The sequence below is a fragment of the Pristiophorus japonicus genome, chromosome 11 (genome assembly GCF_044704955.1).
Source record: "Pristiophorus japonicus isolate sPriJap1 chromosome 11, sPriJap1.hap1, whole genome shotgun sequence".
NCBI lineage: Eukaryota > Metazoa > Chordata > Chondrichthyes > Pristiophoridae > Pristiophorus > Pristiophorus japonicus.
In genome coordinates this window covers 194,586,740-194,612,370 of record NC_091987.1, presented here as the reverse complement: position 1 = coordinate 194,612,370, position 25,631 = coordinate 194,586,740, and the positions used below count along the sequence as shown (strand labels likewise).

The window sequence follows — 25,631 nt, the reverse complement described above, 5'->3', positions numbered from 1 at the left end:
CACTCTCCCTGGGGCATCACATTGGTCCCAGAGGCGCAGGCTACATGGTCAGGTAGCTCGCTGGACCCGGGTGCTTCCGACGGGGGGTTGCCCTTGGTTTTGTCGGCGTACATGTAGAACCCGGCATTGCACATCATTACTTCATTTACTGTCATAATACATTGTTTCCGACTGCAATCGCCCGACTTAACACGGTTAGTTACATTTACATATTTGTATTTGTCAAATACATCGCTTCCAAATGTATCACCGGCATCGCTGTATAAAGAGTGGAACTGTCCCTTTAAATGTGATGGGTTGCCGGTCTCCTTTAAGAGAGCCTTGCAATCTTTACCCCAATCCGGTTCACTGCTCAGCATCACATGTTGCTCCCTCAACGCTGCCCCTCATGGTCTGGCCGCCGCCATCTTTACTTCAGGTGCTTCACCTCGTGGTGCGGGCGCTATCTTCTTTCTCTCCACGAGGTAGGCTGCGGTGATCCTTTTTTCCCCAGATTCTGCTATGGAAGCAGGGAAGTTGCCTTCTGCGCCACTTCTCTTCCTCCGGAGTCCTGCCACTGGAGCCTGAGAGGTGAGGTTGGGTCATTTTGGCTGGATCATCGCGTCGTTGGGTTGAGCGGTCTGTGTCGTCTCCACGCAGTCGAGTTGAGCGGCTGGTTTCTCAGGTGCTGTGCTGGATCCAAATTTGGAGCCGCGTAGGACGTCGATTGCCGGAGGCTGGAGGTTTTCCCAGCTCGAACGGATCTTTTTCATCCATCTTCTTCATGGCAGCATTGGACCATCACCAGCAACAATCCACAAAGGTAGCTTGTGCATCGCGCCGTCATGGGACACCTGGACATCCATGCTGCCAATGACTGGGATGGTGTCGTTTGTGTCGGTGAGCAGCTTCACTTGGACCGGGATCATTTTAGGTCGTGCGACTGGATTGTCCCAGAGTTTCTCAAAGGCCGCCTGAATCATCGGTGCCTGGCTTGCCCCTGTGTCCAGCCCCATCGTGACTGGAACATCGTTGATTTCGACTTCCATTTTCAACGGGGAACTCTCGGTGGTGCAGGTAAAAACTCCGTACACCCCATCGTGGGGCTGAGCTGCCTCATGGACTCTCTCTTCATCGATTCGGTGAGTACAATTTCTCTTGCACATTTGCTGGAGGTGGCCCTTCATGTTACAGTCTTTGCATATATAGTCTTTATAGCGGCACTGGTGGGCCCTGTGATTTCCTCCACAGCGCCAGCATGGGGTTAGCCGGTTGGCCCCATGTGGCCGTCTCAGGGTTGCGGCACTCGAGGTTCTGTTCTCTCTTGCCTGAGGGAGACTGCTTGCAGCAGCCTTGCATCTAAAAGGTGCCAGATGGTTCACAGTATTTGCCGGGTTAGAGTCCTAGAGATGAGTCATCCACTTAGGTTTGAGTTGTTCCTGTATCAGCGTTGCGAGCTTCTCATATATCTTGGTCGTTGTTTTCGCTGGCGTTAGTAAGTGCCTGACGAGGCCATAGACGGTGGGCCCATAACTGCTGATCAGGATAGCTCGGCGCCAGGTCGTTTGCAATGAAAAAGTGTTCGAGCCTTTCCACAAAGGCTTCCCAATCTTCCCCATCGGCGAATTGTTGAAACTTGCCAAGGTTAGTCATTTGCGCGTGGAAATTCATAATCTCGTCGCCAGTTATTGCATCTGTAAGCACTCTAGTAATGACTCCACAAGGCAAGGTATTGTACTTAAACTGTTGTGACCTTATTATAGCTTCTGAGTGAGGGTACAGCATGGTGAGCTCCCTTTTATACCTGGTTACCTGCAGTGTACAGGTGACCCTTAGGTCTCCACCAGTTGCACCCTCTGGTGGTACAAGCATAGTGTATACAATGCGAAGGTACATCCAGTCGTCTTATGTAACTGTACATTGAGTGTACAAGGAGTATACTTATATTATACATACACAACACTTCTGATTTCAGACCAATCTTGGTATAAAATTTTTGTTATTGAACATAACCTTGTTACGCATTGTCTCACATCGCTGCACCATTACACACTGGTGATTCCTTAACATGAAAAAGGTTAAATACAACTTAACATCAATCAACGTAAACTTTAACTGGCACCAAGTTGATGGGCACCATTGATGTCCGAGCTGCACACACACAGCAATGTGTCAGCGTTGTCACTCACATCAACGCTCTTTCAGGCAAATCATTCAGCTATCAGCAATTCATGTAAGAGTGCGATTTAAAAAATGCCAGCCACACGGCTCGTTAAAATTAGTTCCACTTTTTCTGGGCGTTTTTTTTGATTGAGCGATATTGTGGGCGATTTGTGTGCGAGGTGGTGAAAGTGATGGTGGGCGATCTTTTGGGTGTTAGTTTCGCCAGATGTACTCTTTACAACAACAAAAAAGTGGGCAGGCGGTGTTATTGAAGCTCGGCGTTAATTCCGTGCAGAAAGTAACGCTGGGCGATATTATGGCCGTTGATTCTACCCATTCTGATGATTCCGCCCAAAAAAGTGGGCAGGCGGTAATATTTTTTGCTGCCGTTAAGCACATGGGGAAACTCACGCTAGCGATAAGTTTCCTAAAAATGCCAGTCGGTTTCCATTTTGTGCCAAAATGGGCAATATTTGGGCGTTATACGTCATTTCAGCGGTAAAATGGACGTTAAGTGGGCGTTAAACATGCAAAAAAAGTGGAGATTCTAGTCCCATGTTCCATTTCATTGATGTTAATTGTAAGATAGTGTCGAGGTGATAGCGTTTGTGCTGGGTTTAGGCTAGATGAGGCTGGTTGGATGAATGGGACAGTTTGCAAATGAGACGAAGCCCTTTATGCTCCATAACATTTTGATACATGCTCATTTCTTGATGAAGGCTTAATGTTGGAGATGGTTGTACTGCTGGCATGGAAGTGGCGTTAATTGGCAAATTCTTCTCTTCTTCTTAGGCAATCCCTCGGAGTCGCGGATGACTTGCGTCCACCCTAAAAGTGAGTTCTCAGGTGACTGAGGAGTCCAATGTGGGCCTTACAGTCTCTGTCACAGGTGGGGCAGACAGTGGTTGAAGGAAAGGGTGGGTGGGGAGTCTGGTTTGCCGCACGCTCCTTCCGTTGCCTGCGCTTCTTTTCTGCTTGTTTTCGGCAATGGGACTCGAGGTGCTCAGCGCCCTCCCGGATTCTCTTTCTCCACTTTGGGCGATCTTGGGCCAGGGATTCCCAGGAGTCAGTGGAGATGTTCCACTTTGTCAAGGAGGCTTTGAGGGTGTCCGTGAAGCATTTCCTCTGCCCAGCTGGGACTCGCTTGCTGTGACGGAGCTCTGAGTAGAGCGCTTGTTTTGGGAGTATAATCTCAGGCATGCGGCATTAAGTCATTGGTGTGAAGCTAAGTGATCAAATGCCATTTAAAAATGTATTTAAAGCCCACTGAGTCCTTTCCTGTTAGCAGCCCAGCCATGCAATACAGGCTGCAAATCAGTGAATAAAGTAGCTCCCATAATGCATGCACCTTCTGATCAGATTCACAAAGAAACTGGTCTTTTCAAATATCTTCCTGACAGTCCTTAAGGAGGTGATTTGCACCATGACCTATTTTCATGTTGCATTTTTCTGTTACGGTGGTGCAATCAATGAGCACAATTTTGCCCAAGCCTGTTTTCTGGCATATTGCCAGAGTTACGCCCGTTTTTCTAGGCCAAAAATGCACCAGAAATATTTTGCCAAAGTTTCCCCGATGTATAATTCAAATTTGGCGTCAGCAGCGTGTCCAGTCGCCTTGGGGGGTGGAGCCTGCTGTCTGCGCCGACAAAACGATGCCGCACCTTCTGCACATGCGCGACCAAAAAAGTTACGTTTTTGACATTATTTAAATGGACGCGCATACGCAGTACAGTTCTGGGTTGGCAATCGCCCATTTTTAAAGAGCCAGTTGTGTGAGAAGGAGTGCTGTGTGAGAACATTGGAAAAATCTGTTGTGTATGCATGCCTGTTTACTGTGTGATGTCTGTAACACTGTTATGCCACACTGAATGTACCCTTATACTGTACACACTTTTACCTGTACACCAGAGAGTGCTGCTGCTGGAGACCTAAGGGTTACCTGCACACGGCAGGTAACCCAGTATAAAAAGGAACTCACAGCTTGTTGTCCTCACTCAGGAACTGCAAATAAAGGACTGCAGGTCTACACAGTTTAAGTATCATACCCTGCCTCGTGGAGTCATTACTAAAGGTGCCTACATACACTACAACTGGCGACGGGAATACGAGGTCACAAACCACATGCTCAGCATGTCAAATCTCAGCATCTTTCAGCAATTTACCGATGGGGAAGATTGTGACGCTTTTGTAGAAAGATTGGAATATTTAAGGAGACTGGCTGCGCCATGCGACTTTGGCGACAACCTAAATGAAGCACTAAGGGACTCTAAACCGACGAGAGCAGTGCACCACATTGATACTTCTAAGGGCAGAAACGCTGCCCCGAGTCCCGCAACCCTGAGTCCGCCACATGGGGCAAACTGGCTAGCCCTGTGCTGGCGCCGCTACAAAGACTATGCATGCAAAAAGAAAAGGCACCTTCAAAGGATGTGCAGAAAAAACTTTGTTCACTGCGTCTCTGATGAGTTGGCTGATCGCCGGGGCTCCGACACAGATGAAGGTGAAGTTGCTCAACCCCTGGAAGAAGAGTATGGAACTCATACCTGCTCCACCAAATGTTCTCCGTGGACGATGAAAGTAGACATCGTCGGGGTCCCAGTTTCTATGGAGAGTGATACAGGGGCGAGCCAGTCTGCGATGAGCCAAAAGACCTTTGAGAAAATTTGGATGAATCCCGCCACTCGACCAAAACTGTCTCCTGTCCAGGCAAAGCTACTCACCTATACCAAAAGTAAAATTCAAATCGTTGGCAGTGCAGACATCCAGGTCTTCCAGGGCGATGTGTTGAACAAACTTCCCCTGTGGATTGTAGCCGGCGACGGTCCCATGCTGTTGGGCAGGAATTGGATGAACCGGGTCCACATCAGGCGAAGTGGCCCTGTGGAAGAAAAGACCACCACAGCCCACCTGCAGGAAATGGCTGCAGCACCACAAAGAGAAAAACTTGTAATCAAAATGGCTGCCGCCATGCCACGAGTGAGCATGGAGGAGCATCACGTGACACCGAGTGGCCAATCGGATTTGAAGGCTCCCTTAAAGGAGACCGGTAATCAAAGAAATTTAAAGGGGAAGTTTCAACTATTTGAGTACACGGACTTTAAAGCTAAAGGTGCGATTAAAGGGTGCAAGTATGAAAATGTATGCAATGTAACAATGAATTGTGATGCTGGTTTAACTAATGTGCCTAATGAGATGAATTCAGGTGTCAGTAAGGTTAAGAACAAGTTTATTATGCTTAACAATAATGATAGAGAATGTGAAATGCCGAATGTAAGCATGTCTGTTGAAACCAGGACACTCAAAAGTGATGCAAATGCTAGAATGTCTAATGCAGGCTCGACTATGTGTGATCAGAGCCAAGGTATCATGTATACCGGTAGGACACTGCCAAAGGACATTGGGTCCTACAGGGACCATGTTGATGCCAATTGAATCCCCCTGTGGGAGACCCCCAGGTCCAGCAGGCTACCTGACCATGTAACCTGGACCTTTGGAACGAATGTGATGCCCCTTGCAGGACACACACACAGCCAGTGGGAGCAGACCCACTACAGGGACAGTGGTCAATGGGCAACCCAGCCACCACCAATGGCAACCTGCACCAGACCAGCCCCACAACCCCTGGCCACCATTGGTGGACAAGGAGCCTACCCAGTCTTGTCGCCCTGCCCACCACCCCACAACAATGACACCGACTTGGTCTGTGTGTGAGGGAGGGGAAACGTACGAGGTCAGCCTCAAGCACAGGGGTCACACCTGGCAACCACACAACCCTCACCACAACCTCCCATAGCCCACCACTGATCACCTCCCCAGGTCATGACAAGAAGGATATGAAAAATGCTCAGGGGGGAGTATTGTTGTGTATGCATGCCTGTTTACTGTGTGATGCCTGTAACACTATTATGCCACACTGAATGTACCCTTATACTGTACACACCTTACCTGTACACCAGAGGGTGCTGCTGCTGGAGACCTAAGGGTTACCTGCACACGGCAGGTATCCCAGTATAAAAAGGAACTCACAGCTTGTTGTCCTCACTCAGGAGCTGCAAATAAAGGACTACAGATCTACACAGTTTAAGTATCATACCCTGCCTCGTGGAATCATTACAAAGGTGCCTACATACACTACAAAATCGATATGCAGCAATACAAGATGCAATGCGTTGCAAGGACCAAGAATTTCTTCCAGGATGAAGTGCAGGCACTAGTTACTGTGATTGAGAACAGATGGCAGGAGCTGGACACCAGCAGAGGTCACATAAAAGTTCCACCCAAAGAAATGAAGAAACGCTGGAACCAGTGCATCAGCTATCTCTAACATTCCCTCCCTGATGTTCAATGACAGCGCATCAGCTACCTCTGAACTTCCCTCCCTCATGGTCACTGACATCGTTCCCATTGCTCATGAGGGAGGGAAAGTCAGAGGTAGCTGATGCGCTGTCAGTGAACATCAGGGAGGGAATGTCAGACATGGTGCAAACACTATCACTGAACATGAGGGAGGGAATGCCACAGGTAGTTGAGACAGTTTTGCTCAACGTGAAGGAGGGCATGTTGGAGGTAGTTGAGACACTGTCAGGGCACATGAGGGATGGCATGTTGGAATTAGCTGATGCAATAAGGGAACACGCTCAGACCCACGGCCATTGACAGAATCAACTACCACTCCCGCTCCAATCCCCAGACCAGCCTCTGAAGTGCCCCAAGCTGAGCCCTCCACATTGCTGCTTTTTCTGCTCCTGTACATCTCAAAATCCTCCAAAGGTGCTCTCAAGGTGATGTGGGTACAATCAATGCAGCCCTCTCCCTTTGGGAAGCCAGCAATCCTGGAAAAGCCCACAGCCCTGTTACGCATTGCTTGGGCAGTCATGGGGAACTTTATGTAGTCATTCCTCCGGGCATATACTGCAGCAGTCACCTGCTGAATGCAGACATGTGTTGCAGGTTGAGAGATGAAGCACACATCCCCAGTTGTAGTTTGAAACGATCGGAGGCATAGAATGAAAGTGCAGCTGTAACCTTCATTTCAACTGACAAAGCAGCCCTCCTGACACTTCCAGGTTGCAGGTCTGCTTTCACCAACTCACAGATCTCAGTTACAACTTCTTTGCGGAAATGCAGCTTTCTGACACAGTCTGCATCACTCAGGTGGAGGTACAAATGTCTGTCTCGATATACCTGACGTGAGTAAGGCCTTCTGCCGAGCACCCTATGGGCTCTGATGTTCCTCTTGCGATGACATTGAATCAATTGTCTCCTACCTAGCACCACATGCAGAAGACATTATCAGTATTGCCTCCATAATTAAATGTTACCTTTCCATGTAGCTCAAAATGGCAGGAAGGCAGGCAGGACAGGTTCTTTGTTCTCTTTCCCCAAGGTCTGTATGGATGGACCACACCCAGGTCTTGTGACTTCTCCTCCTTTGCCACCCCTCCTGCCCGCATTCCCGCCCCAACTAAGTGCAGTTTTGTGACTTCTCCCCCCCTCCCCCAAACTCATTGCAGTCTTGTGCTTAGTACAGCAGCCTTCCGATCGCCACCTCCATCCAGATTTTTATTCCAGATTTATTTAATTAACTGAATTTGAATTCCCTAGCTGTCATTTGCTGGGGTTTCAACTCATGGACTAGAGTTTCCCGAACCTGTTTTCCTGGCGCCCTCACTCGAGGTGCACCGCTTTTGTCCGCCTCCAAGCATGCCGAAAAAAGACGTAATTGTTCTGGCCGCTCCCCAGCCTCTCTTCAGTCGTGGCGCAGCATGGTGCAATGGATTGGGGGCGGAGCCAGGTCCCGGCGCTGAAAATAGTGCTGGAACCTCTGCACATGCGCGCAAGAGTCTGCGCGCGTGTGCAGTAGCTCCTGGCAGGACATTTCTGCAAACGCGCACAGGCTGTGTGGGAGGGGCCCGAAGCATGTCGCCCCGAGCCCTGGCCGAATGGGCTCCTTCATCAGTGGCCCGCTGCGTTCCCTAAGGTAGAACTTCTATTTTTTATTTGTTATTTACTGATTGATTTTGGTGCTTTAGGTGCAGGGTTCCTTCTATTTTTTTATTTGTTATTTATTGATTGCTTATTACTTTGGTCTTGGTGCTTTAGGTGCAAGGTTCCTTCTATTTTATTTGTTAATTAATTGCTTATTACTTTTTGTGCTTTGTTTGGTGCTTGGTGGTGCTTTAAATGTAGTTACTTGCGCCGATTCCTTAACTCTAGGTAAGGTTTTTCTGTGCAGACAGAAGTGGCAACATACGCTGGCCTAAGTTAGTTTGGAGCAACTGTTTGCTGGCCAAATGCCTAAAACAGGGATAAGTGGCTGGGAACGCCCCCTTTTGAAAAAAAAACTGAACTAAAAAAAAACCTAACTAACTCATTTACACTGACACAAATTAAATGGCCAGAATTGCAACTAAAAAGATAGTCCTGAAAAATCAAGTTGCTCCAAAAAAAGAGGAGCAACTCCTGGGGAAACTTGGACCCACATGTCTCTGGATCATTCATCCAGGCCTCTGGAATACTAGTCCAATAACATTACTACTATGCTTCCATTCCCGGTAAATCTATTCTAAAATGGAAGTCTGCAAAAGCACTTTGCTTACACATAACATTACAGATGATTACTGTACACCTGTAATGGAACTCAGACATTAAGTTGAGTGACTCAAAGCAAAATCATCTCCACTTGAATATTATAAACACAGATTTATAGGCATGGAGGTTTGTGGCAACAAAGCCTCAGATACCTAGTATGGTTTAGGGTTCAAAAGGGTTATGTTAAACACTAATATTAAAGAAAGCGTGTTATGCAAACAGACTGTTCTGAGACTGAGGATGCCTTTTGCGTGCAAATTAAATATTGCACTACATGCCAGTTACTAATTATATGTACTCAACATCCCAAGTTACTAAAGGATTCAGAGACTCTTTTCAGTTCTTTGTTTAAATCCTTGCGACAAGCAAAATATTTTTTCTGCAAATATTTAACTGTAAGTACATTATCCCTTTGTGTGGGAATACAATCTGTATCTCAGACACTATTAATAGTGAGTCAGTAACTACTGATATCGTAAATCAATGTAACTACTGAGGTTAAAAGTTGACAGTTTTTCTTGAGAATGTGACCTTTGTTTCATAGATAAATTCATGAAGATTATCATATCACGTGTGGATCTCTAACAATGTTCACATAAGTCAGATGATATCTTGTCCTATAGGGAACAGAATGTTATACTCTGTAAAACACAATGGGGCCGATTTTCATCTGCCTGTCACCTTGTTATTTTGGCTGCCAACTGCCCCGTTTCTTGGCTTGTAAAGGGTGGTAGGTAACAACTACAACAACTTGTATTATATGGCGCCTTTAACGTAGTAAAACGTCCCAAGGCGCTTCATAGGAGTGTTTTAAGAAAAACAAATAAATTTGACACCGAGCCACATAAGACAAAATTAAGGGCTTGGTCAAAGAGGTAGGTTTTAAGGATCATCTTAAAGGAGGAAAGAGAGGAAGAGAGGTGGAGGGTGGAGAGGTTTAGGCAGGGAGTTCCAGAGCTTGGGGCTGAGGCAGCTGAAGGCACGGGCACCGATGTTTGAGCGATTATAATCAGCGATGCTCAAGAGGCCAGAATTTGAGGAGCGCAGGCATCTCTGGTGGGGTGGGGGGCGGGGGGGCGGGGTTGTGGGGCTGAAGGAGATACAGAGCAGATGAAAATAGTAAAAAAATAATTCAAAGACTGACCGCTGGAGGCCCACCCATTACAAATTTCGGCTCGGCCTTGATTTAGGTGGCCTTTATTCCTTCCCAAATCCAACAGGGACCCAAAGAATTAGAGTCCCCATGACATAATTAGGACCCCAATACCATTTTTAGCTGACTCAGCTCTGCTATCACCACTTCCAAAATCCAATCACGTTCTGAGTGGTACAGGGCCACTTAAAGGTGCTACTTAAAGAGACATTCATCTGCTCTTATTTGAATTGCTGTAAACATTTGGCAGACAACTTGACATTAATTCATAAGCATTTTTGGGTAATCTCTCTTCTACCCTAATAGTCCAACGAAAACTCCCCAGTGGCTTCAGCATGGGAGATAGAAGACTCCTGTGACTCAGACCAGGGCTCTTGAGATACTGGTGGTCAGTGTCCTCTAGGAGCTTGGGCCTAAGAAGTCTCAGCTGCATCTCTTGTTCGGATGGGTTTCTGGCACCAGGGTGGGTATTGATGAGAGGATGACGAGGGTACAGATCTGGTGTTATCCTTCAGGATGTTCCATTCAAATTACATGGCTGTCACTATTACTGGGTTACAGCTCAGAACTTCTACTGATCTTCAGGGGAGCAGACTGTAGGAGATCTGTGATCCGACTGAAACCCCTATACATTTGGTTTGCAAGCCTGCCAAAGGGTGGAGGAGATGGCTGATCTCAGATCCTGCATTGCCCCAGTATGATCATCCTCGCATCTGTAGTGGGGAAAATGCTTGAAGCTATCATTAAGGAAGAAATAGCGGGACATCTAGATAGGAATAGTGCAATCAAGCAGACGCAACATGGATTCATGAAGGGGAAATCATGTTTAACTAATTTACTGGAATTCTTTGAGGATATATCGAGCATGATGGATAGAGGTGTACCGATGGATGTGGTGTATTTAGATTTCCAAAAGGCATTCGATAAGGTGCCACGCAAAAGGTTACTGCAGAAGATAAAGGTACGCGGAGTCAGAGGAAATGTATTAGCATAGATCGAGAATTGGCTGGCTAACAGAAAGCAGAGAGTTGGGATAAAAGGATAAAATCCTTTTCAGGTTGGAAATCGGTGGTTAGTGGTGTGCCACAGGGATGGGTGCTGGGACCACAACTGTTTACAATATACATAGATGACCTGGAAGAATGTTGGGGAAGTCCAGAACCAGGGGTCACAGTCTAAGGATAAGGGGTAAGCCATTTAGGACCGAGATGAGGAGAAACTTCTTCACCCAGAGAGTGGTGAACCTGTGGAATTCTCTACCACAGAAAGTAGTTGAGGCCAATTCACTAAATATATTCAAAAGGGAGTTAGATGAAGTCCTTACTACTAGGGGGATCAAGGGGTATGGCGAGAAAGCAGGAATGGGGTACTGAAGTTGCATGTTCAGCCATGAACTCATTGAATGGCGGTGCAGGCTAGAAGGGCTGAATGGTCTACTCCTGCACCTAGTTTCTATGTTTCTATTTTCTATGTTTCTATGTAAGAGGGGATAGAGTGCAGTGTAACAAAATTTGCAGATGACACAAAGATTAGTGGGAAAGAGGGTTGTGTAAAGGACACAGAGAGGTTGCAAAGAGATTTAGATAGGTTAAGCAAATGGGCTAAGGTTTGGCAGATGGAATACAATGTCGGAAAATGTGAGGTCATCCACCTTGGAAAAAAAAACAGTAAAAGGGAATATTATTTGGATGGATAGAAATTACAACATGCTGTGGTGCAGAGGGACCTGGGGGTCCTTGTGTATGAAAAAAAAAAAATTTTTTTTTTTTTATTCGTAGCCAATCTTTCCAATTCTTTGTCAAATCACAAACGCCAGAGGTCACCTTGCACACAACAAGGATCACTCTGCGCCAATGCTCTTAGACAAAAGGCCGAGAGCCACTGCACCGTTCCTGGAAGTACTGCAATACCAGGTTCGTGCCATGGAGGTGGATGGGTCAGCAACCCCACACACCTCCGTGGAGGTGGATGGGTCAATCCACCCCACCCACCTCCTATTTCCAAAAAGCATAGGAGAACCACCTTCCTGATCCAGGGAGAACCACTTTGGGGTCATGGTTACTCCCCTGTCAGGTCAGTTACACATGATCTTAGCCAAAAGGCCGAGAATCACAAAAAGTTAGTTTGCAGGTGCAGCAGGTAATCAGGAAGGCGAATGGAATGTTGGCCTTCATTGCGAGAGGGATGGAGTACAAAAGCAGGGAGGTCCTGCTGCAACTATACAGGGTATTGGTGAGGCCGCAGCTGGAGTACTGCGTGCAGTTTTGGTCACCTTACTTAAGGAAGGATATACTAGTTTTGGAGGGGGTACAGAGACGATTCACTAGGCTAATTCCGGAGATGAGGGGGTTACCTTGTGATGATAGATTGAGTAGACTGGGTCTTTACTCGTTGAAGTTTAGAAGGATGAGGGGTGATCTTACAGAAACATTTAAAATAATGAAAGGGATAGACAAGATCGAGGCAGAGAGGTTGTTTCCACTGGCCGGGGAGACTCGAACTAGGGGGAACAGCCTCAAAATACAGGGGAGCCAATTTAAAACCGAGTTGCGAAGGAATTTCTTCTCCCAGAGGTTTGTGAATCTGTGGAATTCTCTGCCCAGGGAAGCAGTTGAGGCTAGCTCATTGAATGTATTCAAATCACAGATAGATAGATTTTTAACCAATAAGGGAATTAAGGGTTATGGGGAGCGGGCGGGTAAGTGGAGCTGAGTCCACGGCCAGATCAGCCATGATCTTGTTGAATGGCGGAGCAGGCTCGAGGGGCTAGATGGCCTACTCCTGTTCCTAATTCTTATGTTCTTATGTTCTATAATATTACTGATGCCACAGACACCCACAGGGAAGAGCCAGCTGTAGCATCCATTGAGGTGACTACATGCTCCATGTTTGATGGCAATGTGTTGATGCCATGTGTCAGATCTCCACACAAGTTGGTAGCGGACTCCTCCACCACCTACGATAAAGGCGTGTAATGTAGGTAGGCACCTGTGTGTATGCTGACAGGTTTGTAGAGTTGTTGCCCGCCATGTGGGGGCTGCCTGTCTTTTACCAGGAACTCATCAGGGTCTGGAACAGAGTCACCACCAAGCGCGGTTCTCTCCCATCTAGAGTGGCGGCTGTACTTCGGGAGCCGCTGCTCAGGAATCCGTACCTCCACGACTGCAGTTTTATGTGGTAGGCAGATAAGAGGGCCGTGTTTGGCAAGGTGACCCGGGTCAGGGACCTGCTCGATGGTGGAGGAGCAGGTAGGATGGTGCCAGAGGAGCTGACATGGCGCCTATCTTGAGCCGACGTCCGGCATGCGGCCAATGCCATCGAGTCGCTAAAAACCGCACTGGGCCCTGACTCCATTAGGTGTGTCAAGCTTTCTCAAGCACATGGGGCGATCCCGTCCGAACTGACCCCCGATCGTACGGAATTCCTCATCGGCGGCAAGTCCCGAAACCTCTCTCGGGAGCCCGCACCTCACAATTTGAGCCGCCTCGGGGAAATCCCCTCCGTGCCTTTCAGTTCTGCGCGGAGGAGTTTCCTATATGGGCTGCCCCTGCACACTCTCCGCCTTGTCGTCCTCGTCTGCCGTCCGGACACGCCATGGCGGACCATCTTGCCGTCTGGAGGAGACGGGGTCCCCGATGGAGTGCACTGTACGCGGGAGTCCTCCCACTATTTATTGGGGACTTGGCCTGAAGGGTGGTGCACGGAGCAGTCCCGTGCAACAAATTTTTAAGTTGGTTCACGGGCTCCCAGGCCGCCTGCAATTCCTGCGGTCTGGAAGAGTCCGTGTTCCATGTTTTTAGTGAATGTGCGAGGTTGCAGCCCCTGTTCCATTATTTAAAGGGGCTGCTCCTCAAATTCTGGTTGTACTTCAGTCCCACACTCCTGATCTTTGGGCACCCTGTGCGGAAGGGAGCGGGTAGGTCCGAGGGCCTCCTCGTAGGACTGCTCCTGGGCACGGCCAAGGGTGCCATCAGCCAGTCCAGGCAGCGGGCGGTCGAGGGGGTCTTTCAGCCTGACTGCCTGCCTCTCTTCCGCAGTTACATCTGAGCCAGGGTGTCCCTGGAGATGGAGCACGCGGTGTCCACCGGTACGCTCGCGGCCTCCCGCGAGAGATGGGCGCCGGAGGGACTGGAGTGCATCATCACCCCCGACAACCAAATTTTAATTTGATTCAAGATTATCATCAAAAGTTTAATTTGTTTAATGTGTCGGTTTTGGCGCCCCTTTAATCAGAGGTCACTTGATTTACAGGTGCAACTTAAAATAGTTGTAGAGCTGTTGCATTGTGAGTGGCTTACCCAGTTACGTGATGTTCACAAGACTCAATAAAACCCCAGTCAGTTGGGTCTAGGTCATCCACGATGAGGCATGCAGTTGTGCGTCTGGTGGATGAACTAGTAATGTGTAGTGTGATTGTTAAACCTTTGTTAATAAACCAACTAATTCTTAATAGCAATGTGTTGTTATGAATACTTAAGCAAAGAACCCATGAAGCAAATACATTGCAGCTCAGTAGCTCCCTGGCTCATCGACTAATGCATTGAGCTTGTGCTGGTGCACATGAGGCAACTCCCTTTTAAAGGCAAGGCCCCTAATGGCTGCATCGCTGTCCTTTTCAGCAGATTTGGATGTGAACTTGCCCTTTGACGACCCCTTTCCTGGGCTGTCCTTTCCACTTGTACCTGCTTCTGCTCACTAGTGCTGCATGAATCACCCTGTGCAGACCCCTTTAACTCACTATTTATGTCATGCAGGATGCTGATCTCTGTCTGCTGCTTGGTGAGGTATGAGCAAGCGACGGTGCATCCTCAGAAGTATGGGCCCCCTCTGTCATGTATTCAACTGTCATTGTAACCCATGTATAAGCTGACCTAAGTTGTTCTAAAAGGACAGAGGGTGTTAAAAAAACAAGCCTAAAGGCTTTGTGTCTTAATGCAAGGAGTATCCGCAATAAGGTGGATGAATTAACTGTGCAAATAGATGTTAACAAATATGATGTGATTGGGATTACGGAGACGTGGCTCCAGGATGAGCAGGGCTGGGAACTCAACATCCAGGGGTATTCAACATTCAGGAAGGATAGAATAAAAGGAAAAGGAGGTGGGGTAGCATTGCTGGTTAAGGAGGAGATTAAGGCAATAGTTAGGAAGGACATTAGCTTGGATGATGTGGAATCTATATGGGTAGAGCTGCAGAACACCAAAGGGCAAAAAACGTTAGTGGGAGTTGTGTACAGACCTCCAAACAGTAGTAGTGATGTTGGGGAGGGCATCAAACAGGAAATTAGGGGTGCGTGCAATAAAGGTGCAGCAGTTATAATGGGTGACTTTAATATGCACATAGATTGGGCTAACCAAACTGGAAGCAATACGGTGGAGGAGGATTTTCTGGAGTGCATAAGGGATGGTTTTTTAGACCAATATGTCGAGGAACCAACTAGGGGGGAGGCCATCTTAGACTGGGTGTTATGTAATGAGAAAGGATTAATTAGCAATCTCGTTGTGCGAGGCCCCTTGGGGAAGAGTGACCATAATATGGTGGAATTCTGCATTAGGATGGAGAATGAAACAGTTAATTCAGAGACCATGGTCCAGAACTTAAAGAAGGCTAACTTTGAAGGTATGAGGCGTGAATTGGCTGAGATGGATTGGCGAATGATACTTAAGGGGTTGACTGTGGATGGGCAATGGCAGACATTTAGAGACCGCATGGATGAACTACAACAATTGTACATTCCTGTCTGGCATAGAAATAAAAAAGGGAAGGTGGCTCAACCGTGGCTATCAAGGGAAATCAGGGATAGTATTAAAGCCAAGGAAGTGGCATACAAATTGGCCAGAAATAGCAGCGAACCTGGGGACTGGGAAAAATTTAGAACTCAGCAGAGGAGGACAAAGGGTTTGATTAGGGCAGGGAAAATGGAGTATGAGAAGAAGCTTGCAGGGAACATTAAGACGGATTGCAAAAGTTTCTATAGATATGTAAAGAGAAAAAGGTTAGTAAAGACAAATGTAGGTCCCCTGCAGTCAGAATCAGGGGAAGTCATAACGGGGAACAAAGAAATGGCGGACCAATTGAACAAGTACTTTGGTTCGGTATTCACGAAGGAGGACACGAACAACCTTCCGGTTATAAAAGGGGTCGGGGGGTCTAGTAAGGAGGAGGAACTGAGGGAAATCCTTATTAGCCGGGAAATTGTGTTGGGGAAATTGATGGGATTGAAGGCCGATAAATCCCCAGGGCCTGATGGACTGCATCCCAGAGTACTTAAGGAGGTGGCCTTGGAAATAGTGGATGCGTTGACAGTCATTTTCCAACATTCCATTGACTCTGGATCAGTTCCTATGGAGTGGAGGGTAGCCAATGTAACCCCACTTTTTAAAAAAGGAGGGAGAGAGAAAACAGGGAATTATAGACCGGTCAGCCTGACATCGGTAGTGGGTAAAATGATGGAATCAATTATTAAGGATGTCATAGAAGTGCATTTGGAAAGAGGTGACATGATAGGTCCAAGTCAGCATGGATTTGTGAAAGGGAAATCATGCTTGACAAATCTTCTGGAATTTTTTGAGGATGTTTCCAGTAGAGTGGATAAGGGAGAACCAGTTGATGTGGTATATTTGGACTTTCAGAAGGCGTTCGACAAGGTCCCACACAAGAGATTGATGTGCAAAGTTAGAGCACATGGGATTGGGGGTAGTGTACTGACATGGATTGAGAACTGGTTGTCAGACAGGAAGCAAAGAGTAGGAGTAAATGGGTACTTTTCAGAATGGCAGGCAGTGACTAGTGGGGTACCGCAAGGTTCTGTGCTGGGGCCCCAGCTGTTTACACTGTACATTAATGATTTAGATGAGGGGATTAAATGTAGTATCTCCAAATTTGCGGATGACACTAAGTTGGGTGGCAGTGTGAGCTGCGAGGAGGATGCTGTGAGGCTGCAGAGCGACTTGGATAGGTTAGGTGAGTGGGCAAATGCATGGCAGATGAAGTATAATGTGGATAAATGTGAGGTTATCCACTTTGGTGGTAAAAACAGAGAGACAGACTATTATCTGAATGGTGACAGATTAGGAAAAGGGGAGGTGCAAAGAGACCTGGGTGTCATGGTACATCAGTCATTGAAGGTTGGCATGCAGGTGCAGCAGGCGGTTAAGAAAGCAAATGGCATGTTGGCCTTCATAGCAAGGGGATTTGAGTACAGGGGCAGGGAGGTGTTGCTACAGTTGTACAGGGCATTGGTGAGGCCACACCTGGAGTATTGTGTACAGTTTTGGTCTCCTAACCTGAGGAAGGACATTCTTGCTATTGAGGGAGTGCAGCGAAGGTTCACCAGACTGATTCCCGGGATGGCGGGACTGACCTATCAAGAAAGACTGGATCAACTGGGCTTGTATTCACTGGAGTTCAGAAGAATGAGAGGGGACCTCATAGAAACATATAACATTCTGACTGGGTTAGACAGGTTAGATGCAGGAAGAATGTTCCCAATGTTGGGGAAGTCCAGAACCAGGGGTCACAGTCTAAGGATAAGGGGTAAGCCATTTAGGACCGAGATGCGGAGGAACTTCTTCACCCAGAGAGTGGTGAACCTGTGGAATTCTCTACCACAGAAAGTTGTTGAGGCCAATTCACTAAATATATTCAAAAAGGAGTTAGATGAGGTCCTTACTGCTAGGGGGATCAAGGGGTATGGCGAGAAAGCAGGAATGGGGTACTGAAGTTGAATGTTCAGCCATGAACTCATTGAATGGCGGTGCAGGCTAGAAGGGCCGAATGGCCTACTCCTGCACCTATTTTCTATGTTTCTATGTTTCTATGTACACCTTGAGAACACTGACCACAGAGGGCGAACTTGTGGGAGACACTCCTAACCTGGACTTTCAGGTATAAAGGGGGAAGCTCCACCCACCGTCTGTCTCTTGAGTTCTTGGTAATAAAGGTAACTGGTCACAGAGTGATCTTCTCTCAAGTATGGGCCTCGTGTGCATTTATACTGTATAATAAGGACATATCATTGGCGACGAGAAACTGGGATTTAAACCACTAGCAGCACAGAAGAGAGGTAGTGTGTTGGTGATGATTGGGACAACTTTACTGAGAGACTACAGCAAAGTTTTGTCATTAAGGAATGGTTGGGACAAGATTCGTCCGACAAATGCAGAGCTCATCTCCTGACGGTTTGTGGATCCAGAACGTACTCCCTGATGAAGGACATTCTAGTGCCAGAGAAGCCGGCGGACAAGACGTTCGAAGAGCTCAGTAAGTTGATCAGGGAACACCTTAAACCAGCGACTGGCGAGCCGATGTAAGTTCCCAGATGCATGCAGAGCGGAGATGTTGCAAGACCTTTTTATTGAGGGCATCGGGCACGCTGGGGTTTTCAGGAAACTGATTGGGACCAAAGACTTGACCTTGGAAGCGGCGCCTCTGATAGCCAGACAATTATCTCAGGGGAGGAAGAGACCAGAATGATTTATGGCAAAAATCTTGGCTCAAAAGCGGCAATCGACCAGGGAGTCAACATTGTTAACGCAGCATACAGTTCTCTAGGCAGACAAGGGCAATCGGACATGCCCCAGGCTGTAGTCAAACCCAAAGGGAGAATTCAACAGAGACAATGGCTAGCTGAACGGCAATTCATGCCTTCGCAATGGACAATGCGGCCAGTAATGGGGCCATCAACACATGTTAATGGTGCACTTAAGGACAGTTACAGAGACAGTCAGAGATGATCAACTGGTAATGGACCTATTGTTTCCAAAAATGGGGCCTTCAGCTCCTGCTGGAAGTGTGGAGGCAAACACCCAGCCAGAGCTTGCAGGTATCAGCAATATACCTGCAGAAACTGCAACGTCAGCGGTCACTTGGCGTGTATGTGCAGGAAGTCTGCAGCCAAGTTGATGTACGAGGAGGACGGGCCCGATGTAAGCCCTACGAGGCTAAATGAATACTGGGGGAAATCGCTGGAAGCTGAAGTTCAGCGAGTTCATGTGGAGCACATATACAAGGACGCCATTGATAATGATGAAAGTGCTCCTCAATGGCATCCCAGTATTAATGGAGCTAGACATGAGGGTCAGCCAGTCCCTGATGAGTATCAAACAGTTCGAAAGGTTGTGGGTGTCCAAGGCCAGGAGGCCAAAATTATTGCCGATTGACGCACTGCTACGGATATATACAAAGGAGATCATTCCGGTGCTAGGCAGCGCCACGGTAGTCGTGACCCACAAAGATTCGGAGAACAGGTTGCCACTCTGGATTGTCCCGGGGGATGGTCCTGCACTACTGGGGAGGAGTTGGCTTGCTGTCATGAACTGGAAATGGGGCGATGTCAATGCAATTTCTTCTGTGGAGCAAGTATCATCCTCACAGGTCCTGGACAAATTTGAGTCATTATTTCAACCTGGCATCGGCACTTTCATGGGGACCAAGGTAGTCACATAAACCCGGATGCCAGGCCAGTACACCACAAGGCCAGAGCGGTGTCGTACGTGATGCTGGAAAAGATAGAATGCGAATTGGACCGCCTGGAAGGCATCATCTCGCCAGTCGAATTCAGTGACTGGGCGAGCCCGATCGTGCTGAGCTCAAGGCGGATGGGTCGGTCAGGATATGTGGCGATTATAAGGCCACCATCAATCGGGTGTCACTCCAAGACCAGTACCCGCTACCGAGAGCGGAGGACCTCTTTGAGACGTTATCCGGTGGCACACCTTTTTCAAAATTGGACCTGACCTCAGCTTACATGACCCAGGAGCTGGCGAGTGAGTCGAAGAAGCTGACCACCATCACGACACACAAGGGGTTGTTTGAGTATAACAGATGTCTGATCGGGATTTGTTCGGCCGCCGCGACCTTTCAGCGAAATATGGAAAGCCTTCTCAAGTCGATTCCAAGGACGGTGGTTTTTCAAGACGACATCCTCATCACGGGTCGCGATACTGAAGAACGCCTCCACAACCTGGAAGAGGTGCTATGCAGACTAGACCGGGTAGGGCTGCGACTGAAAAAGGCGAAGTACGTCTTCCTAGCTCCAGAGGTAGAATTCCTGGGGAGGAGGGCAGCAGCAGACGGGATCAGCCCTACTGCATCCAAAACGGAAGCGATCCAGAGAGCACATAGACCCCGTAACACGACGGAGCTGCATCATTCCTGGGGTTCCTGAACTATTTTGGCAACTTTCTTCCCAAATTGAGCACGCTGTTAGAGCCGCTACACGTGGTCCTACGCAAAGGTCGCGATTGGGTCTGGGGGGATAGCCAGGAAAAGGCTTTCGATAGAGCACGCAATTTGTTATGCTCCAACAAACTGTTAACGTTATATGACCTGTATAAGAAACTAGTTTTAACGTGTGATGCTTCGTCCTATGGGGTCGGGTGTGTGTTGCAGCATGTGAATGCCAATGGTCAGTTACAGCCGATAGCTTATGCCTCCAGAAGTCTGTCCCAGGCAGAAAGGGGCTACGGGATGGTAGAAAAGGAAGCGCTAGCATGTGTATATGCAGTTAAAAAATTCACCAGTACCCATTTGGCAGGAAATTTGAGCTGGAGACGGATCATAAACCCTAACGTCCCTTTTGGCCGACAACAAGGCCATAAATGCGAATGCACCGGCCCGCATACAGAGGTGGGCATTTACGTTAGCCGCGTTACACAATTCGGCACAGACCGGGCACTGAAAACTGTGCCGATGCACTCAGCAGGCTCCCACTAGCCACCAGTGAGGTGGCAGCTGAGCATGATGCAGAGATGGTCATGGTTGTTGAAGCTTTCGAAAGCGAAGGCTCACCTGTGACAGCCCGTCAGATTAAAATCCGGACAAATAAAGACCCGCTACTGTCTTTAGTCAAGAAATGTGTCCTGAATGGGGACTGGGAAGCCACGTACGGGGCATGCCCTGAGGAGTTTAAACCGTTTCATAGGCGCAGGGATGAACTCTCGATTCAGGCCGATTGCCTACTGTGGGGAAACTGAGTCGTCAGGCCACAGAAGGGCAGAGAGGTGTTTATCAGAGAACTTCACAATGAGCACCCGGGCATTGTCATGATGAAGGCAATTGCCAGGTCCCACGTTTGGTGGCCAGGGATAGATGCAGACCTGGAACTTTGTGTTCGCAGGTGCAACACGTGTGCTCAGCTGGGCAACGCACCCAGGGAAGCCCCTCTTAGCCTCTAGTCCTGGCCCGCCAAGCCATGGTCACACATCCATGTGGACTATGCAGGTCCTTTCATGGGAAAAATGTTTTTGGTTGTAGTAGACGCCTACTCCAAATGGATTGAGTGTGCCATTTTAAATTCAAGCACATCTTCTGCCACAGTAGAAAGTCTACGGGCAATGTTCGCCGCCCATGGTTTACCGGACGTCTTGGTCAGCGACAATGGCCCGTGCTTCACAAGCACTGAATTCCAGGACTTCATGGAAGGCACTGGAATGAACCATGTCAGAACGGTACCGTTCAAGCCGGCCTCAAATGGCCAGGCGGAACGAGCAGTGCAGATAATCAAACAGGGGATGCTCAGAATCCAAGGGGGTTCCCTTCAAAGCCGCTTATCACGCCTCCTGTTGGCCAATAGATCCAGACCACACTCGCTCACAGGGGTTCCACCCGCAGAGCTGCTAATGCAAAGAATGCTCAAAACCAGGTTAGCCCTTATACACCATACTATGAAAGAAATTGTTGAGAGCAGGCGTCAGTCACAATGTGACTACCACGACAGGAATGCGAGGGCGTGATGTATTGATGTCAATGACCCTGTTTTTGTCCTTAATTACGCTGCAGGGCCTAAGTGGCTTGCAGGCACTGTGATTGCCAAAGAGGGGAATAGGGTTTTGGTAGTTAAACTTACCAATGGACAAATCTGCCACAAACACATGGATCAAACTAAAAGGAGGTTCAGCAACCCACAGAAGAAGCAGAGGAAGAACACGACGTAGAGTTTACTCCACCACAGGTGACTGAACACCGGAACCAAGTGGAGGAGAGCCCTGTCATTGTGGGCAGTCCGGACAGGCCTGAGGCACCGCAAACAGCAGACACTCAGGCCAGTGCCCAACAACCGGAGCCCCAACTCAGGCGCTCTACAAGGGAGCGTAAACCACCAGAGACTTAACCTGTGATCCCAATGAGACTTTGGGGGGGAGGTGATGTTATGTATTCAACTGTCATTGTAACCCATGTATAAGCTGACCTAAGTTGTACACCGTGAGAACACTGACCACAGGGGACTTTCCGGTATAAAAGGGGAAGCTCCACCCACCATCTGTCTCTTGAAGTCTTGGTAATAAAGGTAACTGGTCACAGAGTGACCTTCTCTCAAGTATGGGCCTCGTGTGCATTTATACTGTATAGTAAGGACATATCACCCTCTCTCTCCATCTGCGCAATCTGAGTTGTGAAGGATCTTAAAAAGGACAGAGGGACAAGGATTAGCACATAATGGCAAGGATAAGCAATAGCAGATGAGTGACAGTGTAATGTCGGCCTGGGGTGCTTTTTGTTTCATGTGTGAGTGCATGTGTGAGAGTGCGCAAGCTATAGAGAGTTGAATGGAAAAATAAAGGAATGGAAAATGATTGAACATCCTCTTGTGTTTAGCCTCTGACCTCTCTCCCGTCCGCACACAGTCACCTCCAGAACACTCCAAGGCTCCATCCTCGACCCCATCCTCTTTCTCATTTCCAGTTTATCCCTCAGGAATATTAGTCACAGGGATCAGCTTCCATATGTATGCTGATAACACTAATCTGTCCCTGTCCAGCACTTCCCTTTGACCTCACAAAGTGTTGCAGTACAGAGGGACCAGGGTCTTTGTGCATGAAACACAAAACGTGAGTATGTAGGTACAGCAAGTAATCAGGAGGGCAAATGGAATGTTGGCCTTTATTGCAAGGGGGATAGAATATAAAAGTAGGGAAGTCCTGCTGCAACTGTACAGGACTGGTGAAGCCACACCTGGAAAACTGCGTACTGTTTTGGTCTCCATATTTAAGGAAGGATATACTTGCATTAGAGGCTGTTCAGAGAAGGTTCACTGAGTTGATTCCTGAGATGAGGCGGTTGACTTATGGGGATAGGTTGAGTAGGTTGGGCCATTGGAGTTCAGAAGAATGAGAGATGATCTTATTAAAACTTATAAGATAATGAGGGGGCTCGACAAGGTGGATGCAGAGAGGTTAGTTCCATTCATAGGGGAAACTGAAACTAGGGGGACATAGTCTTAGAATAAGGGGCCACCCATTTAAAACTGAGATGAGGAGAAATTTCTTCTCGCGGAGGGTTGTAAATCTGTGGAATTCATTGCCCCAGAGAGCTGTGGAGGCTGAGATATCTAAGGCGGAGATAGCCAGATTTTTGAGCGATAAGGGAGTAAAGGGTTATAGGGAACGGGCGGGGAAGTGGAGCTGAGTCTATGATCAGATCAGCCATAATCTTATTGAATGGTGGAGCAGGCTCGAGGGGCCAGATGGCCTACTCCTGTTCCTATTTTTTATGTACTTATGTTCTTATCACATCTGTGCTGTCAGACTTCCTGACTGATACTACGTTATGGGTGAACCAGAACGTCCTTCTGTTGAACATCAGAGAGATCAAAGCCACTGTTCTGGTCAGACACTCTGCTGCCTTGATATTGACTTCATCTCCCTCCCCTGACTGCTCACTGGGGTTGAAGCAAGTCCAGGCCCAGGCCCAGGCGAGAGGCAGAGAGCCTCAAGTACAAACTATAATTAATGCTCTAAAAGACAATGTGGTGGATACACTTAATCATGTTCTTGAGAAATATGTGATACTTTGATATTTTTATTCTGTTTAATACCTTATTTTGAATTTTAGATTACTGAGAAAAACATGATTTTATTCATCTGCTGTTTGTTAATTGTGCTTTTATTTATCGGTAAGTTCTCCTGTCTTTTCATTTAGGATTGTTTTTGTCATAAGTCTTATTGGTTTCACCTTGGGAGTGTTCTATCTGATTGTGTTACATCTGATTGTGGAAGTGCACACAAAGGCAAACATTTTATGATATATGAATTCAGCTGGATTCTGTGCTGTGTAGTCAGGCACACCATAAACTGAAGGAAATAGTACATTGTGAATTGTGATGGGTTTGACGGTGCTCTGCTTTGTTCGATGTACCGAAAATCAAGTGTGAGTCACAAATTGGAGTTGCAGAATGAGGCCTGACTAAATAAAAAATGTATTCGTCTGTAATTCGATATCAAATAAAAATAGACAGCAGACAAGAGGTTAGACTGTAATCAGGACCATTGCCACTATAATGTGCAGTACTAGGCCCTGTTTAAGGACGTGTAAACTATCCCATTCCGCTTTCCATTCATAACATATTCATTATAGTACTCCACAGAAGAACAGTGGGGCAAAATGTCTGTGGGATGTGATCCTGAAAGTTACACCGGGATCACGCCCACTGGTGCCTTCCAGTACTGATCCAGCATGAGCTTGAGGGGCCAATGGGAGGGCAGCTGTTTGCAGGGTGGCCTGCGTCACTATGGCCACATCTCAGGCGCCCACCAGCTATCTGAGGGGTTGCCCAGACCATCACCCGGAGGCCCTATTGACAGCCCCCCAGTGTGAAGGGCACTCGATTATAGTGGTTGAGTAAACCTCACTGCAATGGACAATATTTACCTTGCCAGCCTTCATTTCATACTAACATTCCTCCTGTGTCTGGAGCTCGGCATTGGTATCCCAGCAGCCTAGTTGTTACCATGGTAATAGAGATGCTGCTCATTGCAAAAGCTTCTGTGTCTGCTCTCCTTGATTGTCACATTCAGCCTTATCACCATTCAGAGATACTCTGTTGCAAACATCATTGTGTAGGCTGCTGTCAGAGTTCAACCTATGTGTTGGTATATCACTTGGTTGAGTGACAGCTCAAAAGATAAACAAACACTGCAAAATAGACTTTAAAGTAAGATTCCTGAGTCATTCACAGGCTGATCTATTTTTCAGTGAGATGTTTTTTGAGGAAATGCATCAGAATTACAATTGGACCTTGAGGGGCAGAAGAAATAGTGACCTGCCTGGAAATTCTTGTGCTTTATGTTACATTCCTGTTCTGGTTGTCTATGGTGGTGAACTTTCTCACATTCAATGCAAAATAAATAGTTGCTAATGGGGGAGCCTATGATTTTCCTGGCTTTTCAAACCACATGTGCAATTTGCTCATTTTCATGGCTGTTAAAGACCAGCCAGGTTCCTTGCCTATGGGAATTGCAGTCTTTAACTGCACTGTTCATTTCTTTTTCCTGATACACAAATGCAAGCGATAGGATTAGTTTTAATGCTCCTCTCCCACTGGGAACAATGGAAGAGGATGAAGAAGAGTAAACAAGGGATACCAGGGTTGGTATCAGAGACAGACTCTCTGCGCCCAACATTATGCCACCAACTGAGCTCGATTTTTCTTACTGGGTCGGGAGAGAGGCGGACGACATCGGGTGCAGATTCGAACGCCTCTCCCGGCTCCATGTCAGCTTCCCCCAACACTTTACCCTGATTGGGCTTGTTAAGCCCGCCCTGCGAGGTTCTCGGCTAATTAAAAGGTAGTGGGTCTGATGACGTCATTTTGATGACGCATCACCAGCCGATTTCCTTAAAGGGACCATGCCTACATTCATTTTGACAGTTGTGCTGGAGAAGGCCAGGGAGCGAAAGGAGCAGCGTGGCGCCCTGGCCCAGCAGTCTGCACAACTCCCGGCCTGCGAGCACCATCGGAGCAGGC

At 47.6% G+C, this 25,631-nt stretch overlaps 1 non-coding gene across 1 annotated transcript; it reads right to left on the bottom strand.

Annotated features, from left to right (window-relative positions):
* Window positions 1-11,803: 11,803 nt before the first annotated feature.
* Window positions 11,804-12,000, bottom strand: LOC139276587 (U2 spliceosomal RNA). The gene has a single exon (XR_011595952.1). It is a non-coding gene; the product is annotated as a U2 spliceosomal RNA (small nuclear RNA).
* Between the last annotated feature and the right edge of the window lie 13,631 nt (window positions 12,001-25,631).